Source organism: Garra rufa, chromosome 4 (assembly GCF_049309525.1).
Source record: "Garra rufa chromosome 4, GarRuf1.0, whole genome shotgun sequence".
In the NCBI taxonomy this organism is placed as follows: Eukaryota; Metazoa; Chordata; class Actinopteri; order Cypriniformes; family Cyprinidae; genus Garra; species Garra rufa.
Window position 1 is genome coordinate 26,525,003 of NC_133364.1, and position 19,797 is coordinate 26,544,799.

General features: G+C 36.4%; 1 protein-coding gene and 1 pseudogene across 1 annotated transcript in view; both read right to left on the reverse strand.

Moving 5' to 3' along the window:
* Nucleotides 1-19,797, reverse strand: part of LOC141333783 (inter-alpha-trypsin inhibitor heavy chain H2-like) — a 68,232-nt gene that overhangs the window by 42,259 nt on the left and 6,176 nt on the right. The window lies entirely within an intron of this gene.
* LOC141333179 (store-operated calcium entry regulator STIMATE-like) lies at nt 2,526-19,515 on the reverse strand (annotated as a pseudogene).

A 19,797-nucleotide genomic window follows, 5' to 3' on the forward strand; every position in this document is an offset into this window, starting at 1 on the left:
TATTTCCTCAATATCAATCAATGTGATATAAATTGTCACACTATCCATAATTATTCTGTCAATATTTATTTTGTAATCTATGACTATATCTAATGGTTCTTTTTTGTATTATTTTAAAAATAGCAGAATTTTAAGATTTATGACCATAAAAACATTGCCTTATTATATCAGAGAGAATTTTGCTGACATGCATTCTTACTTTTGATTTATTAAAGTTACAGATGTTTATTAAAGTTCAATAATGTGTTCCTAAAAGTTTTTATAAAAGCCTACACTACCAGTCAAAAGTTTTTGAACGGGAAGATTATTCATGTTTTTCAAAAAAGTCTCTTCTGCTCACCAATCCTGCATTATTTGATCCTAAGTACAGCAAAAACAGTACAATTTTGAAATATTTTTACTATTTAAAATAACTGCTTTGTATTTGAATATATTTTAAAATGTAATTTATTTTTGTGATTTTAAAGATTGATGGACAGAGACAAATTAGAATATGGTGATATGCCAATCAGCTAATTAACTCAAAACGCCTGCAAAGGTTTCCTGAGCCTTCAAAATGGTCTCTCAGTTTGGTTCACTAGGCTACGCAATCATGGGGAAGACTGCTGATCTGACAGTTGTCCAGAAGACAACAGGAGGGTAAGCCACAAACATTCATTGCCAAAGAAGCTGGCAATGAATGTTCACAGAGTGCTGTATCCAAGCATGTTAGCAGAAAGTAGAGTGGTAGAAAGGGTGGAAGAAAAAGATGCACAACCAACTGAGAGAACCATAGTCTTGAGAGGCTTGTCAAGCAAAATCGATTCAAGAATTTGGGTGAACTTCACAAGGAATGGACTGAGGCTGGGGTCAAGGCATCAAGAGCCACCACACACAGACGTGTCAAGGAATTTGGCGACAGTTGTCGTATTCCTCTTGATAAGCCACTTCTGAAACACAGACAATGTCAGAGGCGTGGGCTAAGGAGAACAAATGTACTGTTGCCCAGTGATCCAAGTTTTGTATTTCATTTGGAAACCAAGGTCCTAGAGTCTGGAGGAAGGGTGGAGAAGCTCATAACCCGAGTTGCTTGAAGTCCAGAATTAAGTTTCCACAGTCTGTGATGATTTGGAGTGCAATGTCATCTGCTGGTGTTGGTCTATTGTGTTTAAAAAAAAAAAAAAAAAGTCACTGCACCCGTTTACCAAGAAACTTTAGAACATTTCATGCTTCTTTCTGCTTTCTTCTTTTTAAAGATGCTGATTTCAATTTCCAGCAGAATTTGGCACCTGCCCACACTGCTAAATACACCAAAAGTTGGTTAAATGACCATGGTGTTGGTGTGCTTGACTGGCCAGCAAACTCGGGGAATCTACGGGGTATTGTCAAGAGGAAAATGAGAAACAAGAGACTCAAAAATGCAGATGAGCTGAAGGCCACTGTCAATGAAACCTGGGCTTTCATTCCACCTCAGCAGTGCCACAGACTGATCACCTCCATGCCACGCCAATTTGAGGCAGTAATTAAAGCAAAAGGAGCCCCTACCAATTATTGAGTACATATACAGTAAATGAACATACTTTCCAGAAGGCCAACAATTCACTATTTTTTTTTTTATTGCTCTTATGAAGTATTCTAATTTGTTGAGATAGTGAATTGGTGGGTTTTTGTTAAATGTGAGCCAAAATCATGACAATTGAAAGAACCAAAGACTTAACCTACTTCACTCTGTGTGCACTGAATTTATTTAATACACTAGTTTCACAATTTGAGTTGAATTACTGAAATAAATGAACTTTTCCACAACATTCTAATTTATTGAGATGCACCTGTATATTCAAACAGGAAACAGTTCTTTTTTGCTGTAGTTTGGACCAAATAAATGCAGACTTGGTGAGCAGAAGAGAATTCTTTAAAAAAAACTTTAAAAATCTGGCAGTGTAAGCATTTTTCAAATACTTAAATATGCTGTGGTCTAAACAGTTAATTTATTAGAGGAATACTTAAAAACTTGGCCAATACTTTGGCACTCTATTAGCAAGGAGACACAGTTTTAACCACAACACAAATGTACTCTCAGAACAAAAGGTACAAAAGCTGTCAGGGTACTCTTTTAAAATCTACCAATTTGTACCATTTAGGTACTAATATATGGGTAAATAAGGTACAAAGGTGTACCTTTTGAACGAGTGAACTGACCTTGACTAATGTTTGGTTTGAGTGTGACCTGTTTTGCCCCTGTCATCAGACTTGGGGTCAAATGGTTTTAGGACCCACCCCTTCCAGGTGTTCCTACCTAAGTTTGTGTACCTCTTAGAGCCCCTTTGTCACACAGGACTTTGTTTGCTATGGTTATTAATATACTTCACATAAAAGCTCTGGAGACGTGACTCTACTTACTGTGGAAAAAGTTGAAAGTTTATCAACACAATGACCCTATGGTTCAAATTAAGGGCCTTGCTGCTTCAAGTAGACACTTTTCTGCTGGGAATTTTGTTCTAGATTGGACTTTTTTATTACAAGCAGTTTTTATACCACTTCACAGGTCACTTGAAATGTAGTTTTATTAGTTTTCATCAAAATAAGGCATCAAGATGTTTCCTCATGTTGAAGAAATTGCATGTGTATGCTGACATTGCTACAACTTTGTAGAAATCAATATAATTTAACAGCTAAATTTCCAAAGTTCACAATTACTTTAAATCGTTGTGCATTTTATACATTGGTTATATCAAATTCTTAATTCTTACATATATTGCATGATGTTGCATGTGTAAAAATACAAAAACAATCATTAAAAACTCAACGCTGTACAATGTTTAAACAAAGATCATTTGATCTTTCACTTAATACTGAATATTTACAAATCTTTTTACATAAATCTTCAGATATGAAATATTCTAGCATGCATCAGAGCTGGAAACATGACTGTAGTGTATTTACAGGTGTTCATCAAAGGTAGTGACAAGAGCTGTTTAGACTACAAATTAAAAGTCTGAATGTCTGTAATCAGGAGAAACACTAGACCTCTTCTCTCATCTCTCTCCGTTTCTCTTTCTTTTAATTAACTTCTTAGAAGTATGAACTCTAAAGGACATGGAGGGAGGATAATGTTTCCCTTTAATAACTCGTATGCTAATAATTATCTTATACTTCTTATATATTAACATACAAACATATATACAAACATCCTACAATGTAATTTGAAAGTATTTCATCAAAATTGCACTGTTGCAGTTCAACTCTTTTTCTTTTTTTCTCAAAAAGATTTTAGGTTGAAGATTATAAAACATGTATAAAGCAAAATAATCAATTGATGCTGTAACTTCTCAAATGGTGACCATTTAAATCACGTTTGATTTACTAATTCTAATAGCCTGATATGAATTTTTAAAAGCACACATATAGTATCTCAGTTAAAATGAGCTAACATTTAATACAAGCTGCATGCATAATAATTATAAATAACAATAAGCAAAACACAGTTTTACATGAAGTATAGCTTGTCAAATGCCATTATGCTACTGTGTTTGCTTAAAATGTTGTCAACTTCCAAGCTGTTTCAAAATCTAGTGAGCTGCCTACCTAGACAGTATTTTCCTTTCTAATAATTGTTATCAGAATGTTCTGGGAACACGTTTACGGTAACAAAAAAGTAGAACTTCAAGAGAATGTTCCCCCCAAAAAATAACCAGTTAAGAACCATACACTAACGTTACAAGAACGTTTTGTTTTCTGGATTAAGGTTTCAGAGATATGTGCCAACACAAGACTTTTCCAAAATGCTAAGTTTTACGTTGCATTTTTTGTGTACAGTTGACAACAAAAAATGTCCATTACAGTTTCCATTACAGATTACAGATTTTCAAAACTTTAGCAATATTTTATAAGTGTTGATAAAAAAAAACTATTGCGAAATGACGATGTTTCCATTAACCGATGTTATGTGGCTAAAACTTCATTTTTTACTCTCGCAATAAGACATGGCGACAGATATTGGTAGGGTTACATATACCGCAGTCACCGCACAAGCCATTTTTTTGCGATATTTTATGTTGATAAAAAACGATTGCGAAATGACGACATTTTCATTACACGATGTTATGCGACTAAAACTTCATTTTTTACTCTCGCAATAAGTCATGGTGACAGATATTGTTGTGTTTGCATATATAACAGCCACCGCACTAGCCATTAAGTTTAATTGAAAAAGATGTAGACGCATATCTTTCGTGGAAAGCCGCTTCTGAAACGTGCCACAACACGGTTGATATAAAAACAAGAATTGACTAAAGTGGCTGCGTGACACAACAGACATGCGCAGTGTAAATAAAGGGTTATCCAAGCATTAAAGACAAAGAAAGGCTGGTTAAAAAACAAAAAGATTGCAAAATTATGCCATTTCCATTAACCGATGTTATGCGACTGAAACGGGATTTTTCCCTCTTGTAAATAATTAATAGCGTCAGATGTTGGTGGGTTTATGTATATAACACAGCCACCGCAATAGCCATTCTTTTGCAATATTTTATAAGTTTCGATAAAAAAACTACTGCGAAATGACCGTTTCCATTAACTAATGTTATGCGTTTTGTGCTATCGCAATAAGTCATGGCAACGGATATTGGTAGGTTTGGTAGGATATTTTATAAGTGTCGATAAAAAAAAAAGATTATGAAATGACAATGTTTCCTTTAACCAATGTTATGTGGCTAAAATGCATTTTTTTCCTCTTGCAATAAGTCATGGAGATGGATATTGGTAGGTTTACGTATATCACAGCCACTGCACTAGCCATTCTGTTGGGATATTTTATGTGTTGATAAAAAACTATTGCATAATGACGATTTTCCATTAACTGATGTTATGTAATCAAACCTGAATTTTTCCTCTCGCAATTAGTTATGGCAACGGATGTTGGTAGGTCAGTATAAGTATTTCACACCGACCGCACTAGCCATTCTTTTGCAATATTTTGTTAGTGTAAATTAAAAAAAACGATTGCGAAATGACAGGGTTTTTACTAACTGATGTTATGCAACTAAAACTTAATTTTTTTCCTCTCGCAATAAGTTATGGCGACGGATTTTGGTAGGGTTACATATATCACAGACAACATATTAGTCATTATTTTGCGCTATTTTATAAATGTAGATTTAAAAAAAAAAACGATTGTGAAATGATGCCATTTCCATTAACCGAGGTTATGCAACTAAAACTTAATTATTTCCTCTCGCAATAAGTCATGGCAACAGATATTGGTTCGTTTACGTATATCACAGCCACCACACTAGCCATTAAGTTTAATTGAAAAAGATGTAGACGCATATCTTTAGCGAAGCAACGCGGAGAGCTGCTTCTGTAACGCTTCTGAAACACGGCTGATATAAAAACAAGAATTGACTAAAGTGGCTGCGATCAGTTTTAGTGACCGTGTCTGAGCTGTAATGCATAACAGACATATGCAGTGTAAATAAGGGGTTATCCAAGCATATCCAAGGCAAGGAAAGGCCCTTTTACTTGAGAGCGGCCACGCATAAGCTGTTTCTTGGAGGTTTTAGTACATTAAAGAATGATCATGTGACTTATGTACGCCAGGTGACCAGTAAATGCGAAAAAAAACTGTTTCCATTGCAGTTTTGTGAAATATTCCTTTTTCGAATTGCCTGAAAAACCTCCTCAACGTTTTTGCAATATATGGGAGTTTTTGCGAAGTTTCCATTTTTCGATTAGGCATATTTTGATATGAAAAGCTCTATTTAAGCATCATTGGCACTCTCCCAACAAGAAGGCTGTTTCAAACCATTCAATCATACAAACAAAATGTTGATAAATACATTTCATTCAATACTAAAAAGTATCAAAATTCAAAAATGCATACTTGGTATCATTTCAAGTACTGAGTATTGTGTTGTTAGCTTAGCAACATGTTAACGCCAAACTCTTTTGGTATCAACTGAGTCCCGTCTCCAGTGTGTACTTAACGTGAAAAGTTCTATTTGTGTGTTGCACTGAGTTTAAGCCTAGTTAAAAGTGTTCTGAATCAGTCACTTATGAGTTTCCATTTTGAAGCTACAAGGTAGCTGCCTATGTAGGAAGTAAACAACAAGGCAGCTCACTAGGTTTAGGAACAGAGATAGCCTATCTACGTTTTTCCTCAATGCGGAAGTAAGCCTATAGGTGAGACATCCAGTTCATTATTTAATGTAGGGAAATAATGAAAAGAATAACAACGTGCAGTAAACTGTAAAAACTGTTTGCAGTACAAACCAGTGTGCTCATAATTAAGCTAATACATTCAAATAATATGGTAAGACACACCAATTTGCAATATCAAGCAGCAAAACTAACTGTTTTGTACAGCTAAAAACAGCTGGAGATGGATGAGACTGGAAGCCACGCCCATAGAATTTACAAATGGCCACACCCACTCTCTAAACTTCCATACAGACTCGTATTAACACCTCTTCTGTTGAGACATGTTCTTCCTGTTCAGAACACACGCCAGCATCATCTTCATCTTCCTTTAGCAGCACCTACACAAACACAAACACAGTTTGAGGTCAACTGAAGAGCCTGGCCAGATTTTACACATGATCATTTTCCCGTTCATGTGAGCTGGATCACTTTATTGTTGCGTAAATCTATTGACTACAAAACCAGAAGCCCAGATGCACGAATTCAGCAGAAGTTTGACACTAGACCAGTTTCATATGTCCTCGTTCATATCGGCACTCATCAAACACACTTTTCCACAGATTTGGCTTCATTCTCTATAGCATGAGCTTATGGAAACATGTTCCAAATGTCACTGTTCCCGCTGAACAAACGGATGATTTGTGAGCAGCTGGCACACTTCCACAACTGGAGGAGTGAGGGAAAGAGGGATGAGAAAAAATAAAAGATGATAAGACGAAAACAAAGGAAAAGAGATGGAAAAGACCCCCTATTGCTCAACAAATGGAGAACATTTGACCCCAGAGGTCATCGGCCTTTGGAAAGTTCTTTGGTCAAATGACGAAAATATTAAAAAAAATATCTGTCCTGTAATCACATTCATATAGCACAATCCCACCATTCAAGAAGAAGAATACAATACACAAACACACAATCAAACTATTCATATACAACCCCAGAAACAAAACATTCACTTCAGATGGCAGATTTCATTTTAAATCATATGCAAGAATAAAGCCAAGCTAATAAAATATGTTTTTAATAGTTTTGCTTGAGGACCCAGATTTTACATCGGACATCAAGTGGCTGCCTGTAAAATCAAACATTTTGATTTATAAAAAGTATATCATATACTAAATAAGCCAACAATATGGAAATCTGTCAATGTAACATAGGCTGAATGGGAAAAATAATGCATTTCATGCTCTTGACAGCAAATAATTCAACACAGAAAACACATTTTGGTTTGTCTGATGATATTAATCTCTATTATGTAGTCTGGGTCATAATTAATTTTGTTTTAGGCATTTTGTATGATTTGTGAGGATGAGCTCAATTTACACATCTGTCTTCTGTCTAATTTGGTTAATTTCTACCAAGTGATGATGAATTTCCACAAAAATGCACTTGAGTTTGAATGGGTATGTGCTTTTTGAGGTCAATGATATAAAATGTGTCACTTCTCCATTGTAAAATTTGGTAAATCCATGGCATTGTAACTATACACAATTGGTTAACTGCATTTTATTATTTGCATTAGCTTTGCTTTCCCTACTTAAGACTAGACTAACCCGCTAAGAACCACTGAATTAATCTAAACTAGGATGAAATGTCTTGAGGAACAGATTTAGGGAACAGGGTCACTAGGATCAGGTTAAGGAATTTTTTACTGGCTCATTTGTTCCTGTAGCTCAACACTGATTTGTTAAGCCCAGTAAAAAAGAACATCCTGGGGATTGCAAGTGATAATATGATGACAGCTTTTGCAATTCCTTTTGGTGCTACAGAAATGACACACTTCACTCCAAACCTTGCAATCCAGACACATGAGTAAAAAATTAGAATGGGCATTTGTTACTAATCTATTTCTACCTAATCTGACAATTAAAGGCTAAGCAATGCAATTGACATGTTCAAGGCCCAGAAAGGTAGTAAGGACATCATTAAAACTGTTCATAACCGTAATGATATGGCTTGGCACGGCAGAGATCGGGCCGCGACCCTGGTAGAGTGTCGGTCTGGCAAGGGCGTTTTTACATGCTGTCACGATTTTGGTTGATGCGTAAATTTGTGGACTTCAGTTTTGAATGCTTGGCAAATAACACAGACCAGAAAAAGAAGGGACCCTTAGAGAGGCCAAAGGCCCCACATATCCTTTCCCTTTTTGGACAGGCTCGGCAGGGTGGAGACCCTTGAGAAACTTGGGCTCGAAAAAATAAGTGTCAAAGGGAGACTTGGGCCAAACATCCACCCTACACAAGGTGCCTAAGTATAACTGGTGTGGCGCCTTGTCCCTAGGCACAGCGGGGATCAGGCTACGTCCCTGGAGGTGGATTGTTTAGGCGATTAATATTATTGTAATTTGAACGTGCAGGGGCCGTTTTGAGAGGCCGCAGGCCCATGTACCCTCACCTTGGCTGGGGTGTGGCATGTCAAAGTTCCCTCCCAGGCCCCCAGGTGACCAGCGATTGGGCTCGGAGGCTCCGGGGGGGCGGAGACCCTGGAGGAATTTGGGCTGGAAAAAAACTGTGAAAGGGGGACTTGGGCCAAACGCCTCATCCCTGGGCACTGCGGGGACCGGGCTGCAACTCTGGAGGAGGGTCAGTCGGGAAAGGGACTTTTTAAGAGAAGTCACGATTTGAGCGATTGTATTATTCTTGTGACATCCCCAAATTGGAGCGAGGGATTTTGAGAGGGATAGCTTGGCCACATACCCTCACTCTCGTGGGGTGACACCAGGCTGAACTGCTCCCCTACTTTGGGAATGGAAACTGAGCATCAGGGGCTGTTGAGAGGAATGCCTTGCCCACGTACCCCCACCCTGGCTGATGTGATGCCAGGCTGAAGAGCCCCCATTCTCTGGGATTGGAAGCTGAGCTGCAGGGGTTATACAGAAGGACGCCTTGCCCGAGCGCCCTCGCCACTGGCCGGGGGTGAAGCTACCGTAAAACCCCCTACTCTGGGAAAGGACAGTTCTCCATAAGTTGTAGGGGCTAATAAGAGAAATACCTAGCCCGAACGCCCTCGATCTGGTGGGCGCGAGAGAGCATTGAGGCCCCCTACTCTGGTAGCTGTCTATGGAGAGTCAGAAAGCTCTCGGAATTCATCAAAAATATCCGTATTTCTGTTCCGAAGATAAACAAAGGTCTTTTAAAGGGTTTTGAACAACATGAATGTGAGTAATGAGGTGGGTCATTTAGGCGAGGGTGTAATTTTACCAGGTAAGCAGAGGCCGCATGCCCGCGTACCCTCACCCTGGCTGGGTTAAGGTGAGACAAAGTTCAGTTCCAGAGGTGACCAGTGGCAGGGGTTGGAAGCTCCAAGCAATTTAGGCTGGAAAAAAAGTGTAAAAGGGGGGCTTACATCCACCCTCCACAAGGCGCCAGGGTATACTGGCCATAGCGCCTCATCTCCGGGAATGGCAGGGACTGGGCTGCGACCCTGGACGAGGTTCGGCCGGGCGAGGGCCTTTTTACGGGCCATCACGATTTGAGTGATAGCGTTTTTCTTGGAAGTGAGATGCCCAAATTGGAATGAGGGGCTGTTGAGAGGGATAGCTTGCCCACACACCATCACTCTGGCGGGGGTGAAGCCAGGCTGAAGCGGCCACCTTCTCTGGAAATGGAAACTGAGCTCCAAGGGTTGTATAGAGGGACGCCTTGCCCGAGCGCCCTCACCCCTGGCTGGGGTACTGTAAAACCCTTTACTCTGAGAATTGATGGTTCTCCATAAATTGCTGGGGCAAACGTGAGAAATACCTAGCCCGAAAACCCGCCCTCTGGTGAGCATGAGAGTGCATTGAGGCCCCCTAATCTGGTAGCTGTCTATGGAGGGTCAGACAGCTCTCTAATTTCATCGAAATATCTTAATCTGTGTAAAAAAAAAAATGAACAAAGGTCCTACGTGTTTTGAACAATAAGAAGGTGAGTAATTAATGACGAAATAATTTTTGTCTGAACTATCCATTTAATTAAATTTGGATATATAATTCACATAAACATTACAATTTTGTTTGAATCTGTGGTTTTTACAAGTGAAATGTACATTTATTGAGGCGTCACATGAACATTCTCACCTCAGCTTCATCATTGCTCTCATCTGGCAACACTTCTACTTGCTTTGGACAGTCACGTGAGCCCTCCGGAGATATCATTTTCTTATATTTCCGCATTGTTAAACTGTCCACCACCCAGAACATTATAGACTGGAAAACATATATTTACAGAAATAAGTTGCATTGTATTACATAAAAATAGATAGATAGATAGATAGATAGATAGATAGATAGATAGATAGATAGATAGATAGATAGATAGATAGATAGATAGATAGATAGATAGATAGATAGATAGATAGATAGATAGATAGCATGAATCTTGAATGACTCACGTTGACAATGAAAGGCACAATCAGCATGACGATGGCCAACTCCAGCTGTGGGTTTGGGATGTAGTCCAGCACCACCTCCTCCAGCTATAAAACACACAAACACATCAGTGATCAATGCTTCAAAAATGCATATCCATTTAATAAATAATAATAATAATAATAATTCATACATAGCTTTTAAAATTCCATAACAGGCACACTTTAGGTACTAATACATACTTTTAAAGCACTAATGTGTACCATTTAGGGGTAAATAAGGTACAAAGATGTACCATTTAGCTTTACAGATTTATGGCCTTTCTCACTGAAATTAAAAAGTCTATTGAGGAAATCATGCACAGATAATCTACTCATTATTCCCACACTAATCCAGATGAAATATCTCTATAATCACTGTCCCCATTTCATCCTTCCATAATAGGACATCCTTCAGTACAAATAGCAATTTGTCTATTATGTTGATTGATAAACAAAGAGAAGGAACAAAAAATAGAGATTAGACTAACTTGTGTTTTCACACAAGCACTGAAAACATTCAATGGCCCAAACAGTATTTGTCATCCTTATGAATGTCATTACATTACTAAGGAAAATTTCCAAAACAATAAAAAAATAAGCAAAGCATTCCAATATAAAGTTATATATTGCTCAAAATCAAATTAAACAACTATTTGGATTAGGGACTGCTTCTAGTTCTCTCCATCCTAGAGTGGTATTACTTCATTTTCTAGAGGAAAATGATGCGAGTGGGATGAGTCTGTGTAATAATAACAGAAAGTTTGTGTGTGTGAATGTTTATCTTACATTGGTCCACCCAGGAATGAGCAGCACCAGAGTGACTACACTTTTCTCCAGAGCAACAATAAGCAAATACACTGAGCACTGAGCCAGCCAGGCCGCTACCCGAGGAGGATCACCTAAAAGACAGAAGATTTATCGCATTTATTATTACACACGTAAAGTGTTTAACACTGTTGCTATGTAGTTGCTAAACAATCAGTATCCAAGAAAAAAGACCACTACAGCAAAGCAAATGCTGAGATCAACATACACTATAAGACCACAGGACCCTGCAATCTTTCATAAAAGAAATATGTATTCATTTATTTATTTACTGTAATATGTAAATAAAGATATAAATGAATACATTTATTTAATGAATAAATAAATAAACCAATAACTAATTAAATTACCTATGAAATATGCCTATTAAATAAGTAAATCATTTAATAAACAAATAAATTGTCAAAAAATAATAATATATATAAAAAATAATATATATAAAACATGAAATGTGTCAGTAAATAAATAAATTTTAAAAAAGCAATAAATATATAAATCATGTACTGCAACAGTGAATAAATGAACAATGTAATATGAAAATAAATAGATATATTTCAATACGTGACAATTTTAGTTTTTTTTTTTAAATCCTCTTCTGCTCACCAAGCCTGCAGTTATTTGATCCAAAGTACAGCAAAAACAGTACATTTTTAAATATTTTTACTATTTAAAATAACTGTTTTGAATATATTTGTTATTAAATTTAGCTTTTTATTCCTGTGATTTCAAAGCTGCATTTTAGCATCATTACTTCAGACACATGATCCTTAAGAAATCATTCTAATATTCTGATTTGCTGCTCAAAAAACATTTATTATTATTATTTTTATTATTATTATTATATTAAAAACAGCTGAGTAGAATTTTTTACATTCTAAATGTTTTATCGTCACTTTTGATCAAAGAATCCTGAAAAAATGCGCTCAACTGTTTTAAATATTGTTAAAAATAATAAATATTTTTGAACAGCAAATCAGCATATTACAATAAATTCTGAAGGATCATGTGACACTGAAGACGAAGTAATTATGTTAAATATGTAGCTTTGATCACAGGAATAAATGACATTTTAAAATATATTAAAATAGAAAGCAGTTATTTTAAATAGTAAAAATAATAATCAATATTTTTATTACATTACACGTTAACACTTATAGTAATTATAAACTAACATGTATTTTTGGACATTTCATCATTTATTTATTTTGCGATCAATGCATTCAGTTATTTTATGTTATACTTTTATAATATATAGATTTGCTCATTTGTTTATATGTCACTCAAGTTCTTATATATGTATAAAAACATCTTAGAAAATAACTACATTAAAGTAATGAATATGAGGACAAATTGCGGGTATTTTTATTATAGTAATAGCACTGATTTAAGCATTTAAGCACTTAAATAATCAGCCTTCGAAAGTTAGAGTAAATTGGACATGGCACACAGTCAAAACTGGGATTCAAAAACTGATCTAAGCAGAGAAACAGTCATGAACAATTGTTTGGCCAAAATAATGTGAAACGGTGGGCGTTTTCCATCTGCTTTGAGTGCATATGCACGTGTGTAAATGTGTGTGTGCCTGTGCGTAATTTCATTTTTTTATGGTGTTTTACCAAGGGAATCCCTTAGAGTGAAAAAGCAAGTGTGGGGAAACTACCCAAACATATTTGAAAAACATATCATACGACGCCCTCTGGTGGTAACACATGGCTCAAATGGACACATCGGTTTCTCATTTGTTTTGAATCTTTATGTTTATGTTTATGTTTTTGTGGTCGTTATGACAGCAGTCTGACCTCTTTTCCTCACTGTGCACCCATTAGAACCAGCTTTTATCCGTGTAACTCACCATATTCTCCAAACATCAACAGTGTTAGCTGTTTATGTTCCACTATCTTGGAAACAACCTTCACCCCCATCCAAATCACCAGCATTCCCAATGTGGCATCCAACAGGAAGTTCAACAGATATCTGTAAAAACAGAAAAGGCCTATTTGGTTAGTTTAATGCCAGGTTAAAGCAATAAACTCGACAAATAATTGGGCTAATAACTGACTCACAGAGAACAGGGATCTTCATTGGTGAGCGTGGACAAGAAAATGTTGGCAAAATGCATGACAAGAGCCCCAATGGCCTGCTTTGATGTATCAAAGCACCTGGAGAAAAGAAAAAAAGAATAAGAGTTTGCTCTCTTTAGTACTATTATTTTAGTATTTTACCATAATTCTTGATTAATGTTTAATATTATTACCAGATCTTCCATGGTCTTCTTATTCCGACAGGTTCACGAAACCTCTTCACTGTAAAGACAAAGATGGTAAAGACGTATTATTATCAGTTTTTTTGTTTAAAAATAGTAATATTGTGAAAAAGTAATAGTAATAGTAATAATAGTAATAGTAATATTGTGGGCTAAACAAACAAAAAAAATTACAAATGACATATACAGTCAAGCCTGAAATTATTCATACCCCTGGCAAATTCTGACTTAAAGTTACATTCATTCAACCAGCAAGTTTTTTTTTTGACCGGAAATGACACAGGCTTCTCCCAAAAGATAATAAGATGATGTACAAGAGGCATCATTGTGGAAAAAAATATTTCTCAGCTTTTATTTACATTTGAACAAAAAGTGGCATGTCCAAAATTATTCATACCCTTTGCAAACTGTCACAGTCTATGGGAAAATCCAAAGTTCTATACCATTCCAAATAGTCCAAGCTGTTCTAAAGCATCCTAATTACCCTGATTCATTGGGAACAGCTGTTTTAATCAACTCAGCAGGTAAAAAACAGAAGCTCTCTGCTGTTGGTTTGTGGACAGTCATGGCTAAGACAAAGGAGCTCACTGGGGACCTGCAACTGCGTATTGTGGCTGCTCATAAGTCAGGAAAGGGCTATAAGACCGTATCTAAATGTTTTGAAGTTCCAGTGGCTACAGTGCAAAGTATTATAAAAAATACAAGGTGTTCCACACTGTGAAAAATCTCAGAGGACATAGTCGGAAGCCAAAAAAAGAATCCAAGGATCACCACCAAGGCCATCCTGATGAATCTGGGCTCTGCTGGTGGTAACATCTCAAGGCAGACAGTCCAACGGACACTGCACACTGCTGGGTTCCACGGACGCAGACCAAGGAGGACACCACTTCTCCAGATAAGGCACACAAAAGCCCGCTTGGCCTTTGCAAACGCTCATCTGGACAAAGAAGAAGACTTCTGGTCTTCTGTTTTATGGTCAGATGAAACAAAAATTGAATTGTTTTGGCCACAATGATGTAGCTTTCATTTGGCGTAAAAAAGGAGAAGACTTCAACCCTAAGAACACCATCCCCACTGTCAAACATGGTGGTGGGAACCTAATGGTTTGGGGGTGTTTTTCAGCCGGTGGACCAGGGAACCTAATCACAGTAAACTGCACCATGAAAAAGGAGCAATACATCAAAATTCTCACCAACAACATCAGGCAGTCTGCAGAGAAACTTGGCCTTGGGCACCAGTGGACATTTCAGCACGACAACGACCCAAAACACACAGCAAAAGTGGTGAAGAAATGGTTAGCAGACAAAAAAAATTAACATTTTGCAGTGGCCCAGCCAGAGTCCTGACTTAAATCCAATTGAGAATCTGTGGAGGGAGCTAAAGATGAGGGTGATGGCAAGGAGTCCCTCCAACCTGAAAGAGTTGAAGCTCATTGCTAAAGATGAATGGGGAGAAATACCAGTGGAGACATGCAAAAAGCTGGTCAGCAATTATAGGAAGCGTTTGATTGCTGTAATAGCCAATAAAGGCTTTTCTATTGATTATTGAGAAGGGTATGAATAATTTTGGAAATGCCACTTTTTGTTCAAAGGTAAATAAAAGATGAGTAATATTTTTTTCAACAATGATGCCTCTTGTACATCGTCTTATTATCTTCTGGAAGACGTCTGTGTCATTTCTAATCAAAATAAAAAACTTGCAGGTTGAATAAAAGTAACTTTAAGTAAGAATTTGCCAGGGGTTTGAATAATTTCGGGCTTGACTGTATATATGTTATCACTGTTGTATATCAAAACAAGCTCTCTCAAGGGAGAGAATAACTGCATTTAACACTGTAACTCTGTGTCAAACTAGCCCGCTATAACAGAAGCTGAAAGACATATCTGGATGTTTTTCAAATATGCAAACGGTTAGTCTCTAATCAACAGCCAAACAGAAGCAGGATGATTACTGAATGTCCGAGGAAACTAACAGTGATGACGTCAACAAAGATAAGCAGCCAAAAAGAAGCCAGGAAGTGGCCAAAATAACAAAGAGGAAGTGCATACAGTAAAAACACGAGCAAAAGCAGAGCTCTGACAGTACAAATGTCACAGACAGAACTTTGAAAGCTTTGCTTTTCGTAATATTCTCTTCTTCTTTCCTGAAAATGTAAGCTAAACCAAACTTCTTACTGGAACAAAAAATAATAAATAAATGCCAGTACTACGATAATAACTAATGATTAGGGTATTTTTTCTTTATACACAGCAAAAAGTTTAATGATCAACAGGAACAGCACAGATCTGGTAATGTGTAACTCTAGAAAGGTCAGAGGTCATTAACCATGTTTTTGGAGGTTATTCAGTGCATGACCAAAAAAAAAAAAAAAAACAAGCTGCTTTTGGGACGTAAGAATTACAAATTTACATTACATTAAGGCGAGAGGCCTAAAACTCTTAAAAATAAAGGTGCTTCACGATTCCATAGAAGAACCTTTTTTCTCTAAATGGTTCCATAAAGAACCTTTAACATCTAAAGAACCTTTCTGTTTCACAGAAAGAAGGTTCTTCAGATTTTAAAAAGGTAAGAAATGGTTCTTTGTGAAACCAAAAATGGTTCTTCTATGGCATTGCTGTGAAGAATCTTTTAAAGCCTTTATTTTTAAGAGTATCATAATTTGGTCTTTAATTTGGCCTTTTTTCACCTATCCTATCACAACCCTAACCCAACATGTGAAAATCAAAAGTTAGATTGTTTAGAAAAATAACTTGTCCTCAACAAGCTGCATGATGAGTTCTCATTTCTGTCCGTACCCCAAAAGTGGAACTCAAGGGTTTAAACTACATCTAACACCTAAGTAAATAACATTCTTGGAAAAATGACAATTTGCTCACTCTGTATCCTTGGACTAAATTATCACATGACATAGTTAGATATTGGGAAAGAAACAACTCTGGACCTTAGGGTTCAAACTTGAAAGGAAGGTCACATGATTTGAACCCTCCAGCTGGAAACTTTGAGTTTGACTTCTGAGCATCACATGAGCAACAGGAGTCAATGCTGTTATCATGTGTTACCACACAGCTAAACAATCTAATCTTTGAGTAATATTTGTACCTCATAGGAAAGGTTGGAAAGTGAAATTATACTTTTTTTTTTTACGGTGCAGTCAGATTTGCTGTTGTTTTTGTGCATTTTTGCAGGCAAAATCCAGTCACTTCAAAAGAAATCCTTGCGACTGTCGAAAGATTTTCCTATGTAAAGAAAAACTTGATCTTTCACATTTTCTGCTGAGATCTCTCTTAGCTACTGGATAATGTCAATCAGGTAGCAAACTGATCTTTAGGCATTGTTTTTGCAAAACCTGGTTTGGTCATGATCCAATCAATTCCCAGTTGATAAAATCAGCCTACATGCTTTCTCACTGAATATCCTGTTGCACTCGGAAATACACCACATTACGGAAGCAAAATGGGAATTGTAATTCACTTTAAGTGACAAAGTCTAGGGGCCACAATTAAGAAATAAACAAATGTTTATGAAATACTGCATTTCTAGGTTCCTGCACCTTTTTGCCAATTGATTTCTATGACTTTTCTAGTCATTTGTGACTACTGAACAATGTTGTGGAAAGTTACTTACTAAAAGTAATGCATTACAATATTGAGTTACTCCCTAAAAAAGTAACTAATTACGTTACTTAGTTACTTTTATGGAAAGTAATGCGTTACGTTACTTTTGCATTACTTTTTAAATCTGGGCAGGGCTTGCTTGTTTGTTTTTAATATAAAAAGTTCTATTTTTGGCAAATGCAAAAGCCTTTTTAGACAAAAAGCCTCAGGCTTAGAGAAAAGTAAATTTACATCTGTACAGTAGACCGTAGAAGAAAAAAAATGTCAACTCTTCAGCAGTAAAAAAAAAAGGAAAACAAAAAAAGGAATTTTTGCTTATTAGTACGGATGAATTGGATCATCAAAGGTCGGCAGCAAAGACATTGGTTAATAAAATGGAATGAAATACATAAAGGATATTTGTATTATTTTACATATTTAATTATTGAAGTTTGCGTTGAATTTCACTGTTTTTGTTCATTTTGAGGAATACTGTATCTGTTTTTTTAGTGAGTGAGATGATTTAACGCACGTTTACATGTATTCTAGAACTAACGCAACATCTTACTCACAATTTCTCTCAACATGGGGATAGGAGAGCTTTTAATCAATAAATGGGGGCAAAAAGTAACTCAGATATTTTCTTGTCAATTAAAAAGTAATGCATTACTTTACTAGTTACTTGGAAAAAGTAATATTACGCAATTTGCGTTACTTGTTATGCGTTACCCCCAACACTGCTACTTAATACTTTGTAATAAATATTTTTTATTTCTTTTTAATTTCCATGACAAGGCCATCTCTAGAAATGACTATTTTGAAATATCCTAATATTTTCATGTTTTCCATCACTATAGAGTGTTTTCACGATGCGTCATTGGTCGGCACTGAACGTAAACAATGTCACTGAACCGAACAAAACTTGCATATTTTGCTGATTATTGCTGCTGAAAATGGTCAATTATTGTCATGTTTTGCGCTGTCACTAATCGGTCGGACCGGGGAAAACTTTTGGAGTACAACAGACAGCCAAAAGTTAGAACAAATCAAGTAGAAGAGTACAAAAGACCGTTCTTGAGGAACAAAAGGCATTTGTGGTCGGCCAAACTGAACCAGGATTTCCAGGGCAAGAATCTTGACAACATTTGTGTTTGTTCTTATCATTTCCAGTCAGGTAGGTGAAACATTAGGCTAGTATCTTAATTAATATTGCTTGTACGTATCTTTATGACCTATTAGCTTTAGTTTGTCAAAATATACTGTAATGCCAATCAGCATCATCAAAAAAAAGTCTAAATGTCTTCTTCCTCGTTTGAAATGAAAATAATGATGTATGAAATGGTGACTGAAATATGGTATAAAGATCGTGTGAAAGAAAACGATTTCATATGACCCACATTTATGTGTGAGACAGGTGTCAAGGTTTTGTTTATTTAGGTCACTGAATGACATTATACATGGCAATGTTACTGATTAAAAGTCATAAAAGTTTCCTTATTGCTTGATGTTTAAACACGTCAAACTATGAATAAGCATATAATACACAATGAGAAGAGTAAAAGTATGACAAGCACCAGGAAGTAAAAAAAAAACTGATTACAAGAGATATTAAATAAGGTGGAATCAAAACTAGAACAACCACCATTTTCTCTTTCTTTGTCAATTTGTTTTTCAGTTTTCAATGTTTTCTCATCTAAATATGTGCCGGTTTTGTTTAAATATTAGGAACCGGAGTACACCAATGTCATTTTAAAGGTGAAGTGCAAGTAACTACTACAGCTGTCATCTACTTTACAGTGTACACTAAACAGTAAAAATTTCCCTGAAAGCACTTATGTATTAATCATATTTTATACTTTTATTTTTGGGAGTACCGTGTAAATACCATGGTATTTAAATATGCTAATAATTAAGTACCAATACCAATGATAAACCAAAGAACCATTTCACACATCACTGTACCGTACCTCCACAAACTACAATAGCTAACAAGACTGTAAACAAACAAACCCCAAGCCACGTGCTACATCATATCCGTAGTCGGAAAAAAAAAATAGAAAACACTATCACCTCACAAATAAACATCGTTTCATTTGCGGTATGGTTTAAAAAGCGAAAGAAACTTACACATTAAAGTGCTGAAAGCCAGAACAGCCAACAGAGCCTGAATAAAAACACTAAAACCGTCCATCAGAGATCCGTCCACGCAACCCTGATACTCCGGACCACCAAATCACTCATATTAATGCTGCTCTTCCAAAAAACAAACATGTTTACGTGTAAAAATCCAAAGAAGAGTCATAAGATCCTTTGTGGACAGATATCCTCGCGCAAACGACTTTAACAGATTTTCCGTTTAACTTCACTGGCCAGAAGACAAAGAAATTTGTACGACAAACCGTCGAACCGAGATCGCGTATAAGCTATAGCACTGTTGCTGTTGAAGTCGTGTTGATATTAAGCGATGTGGCATAAGGTAAAGCATTTCTCTCAAGTCACTTTCTTTCTTTCTTGTTATTGAGTCAACAAGGGGGAAGCGGCTTGCTGACGTCA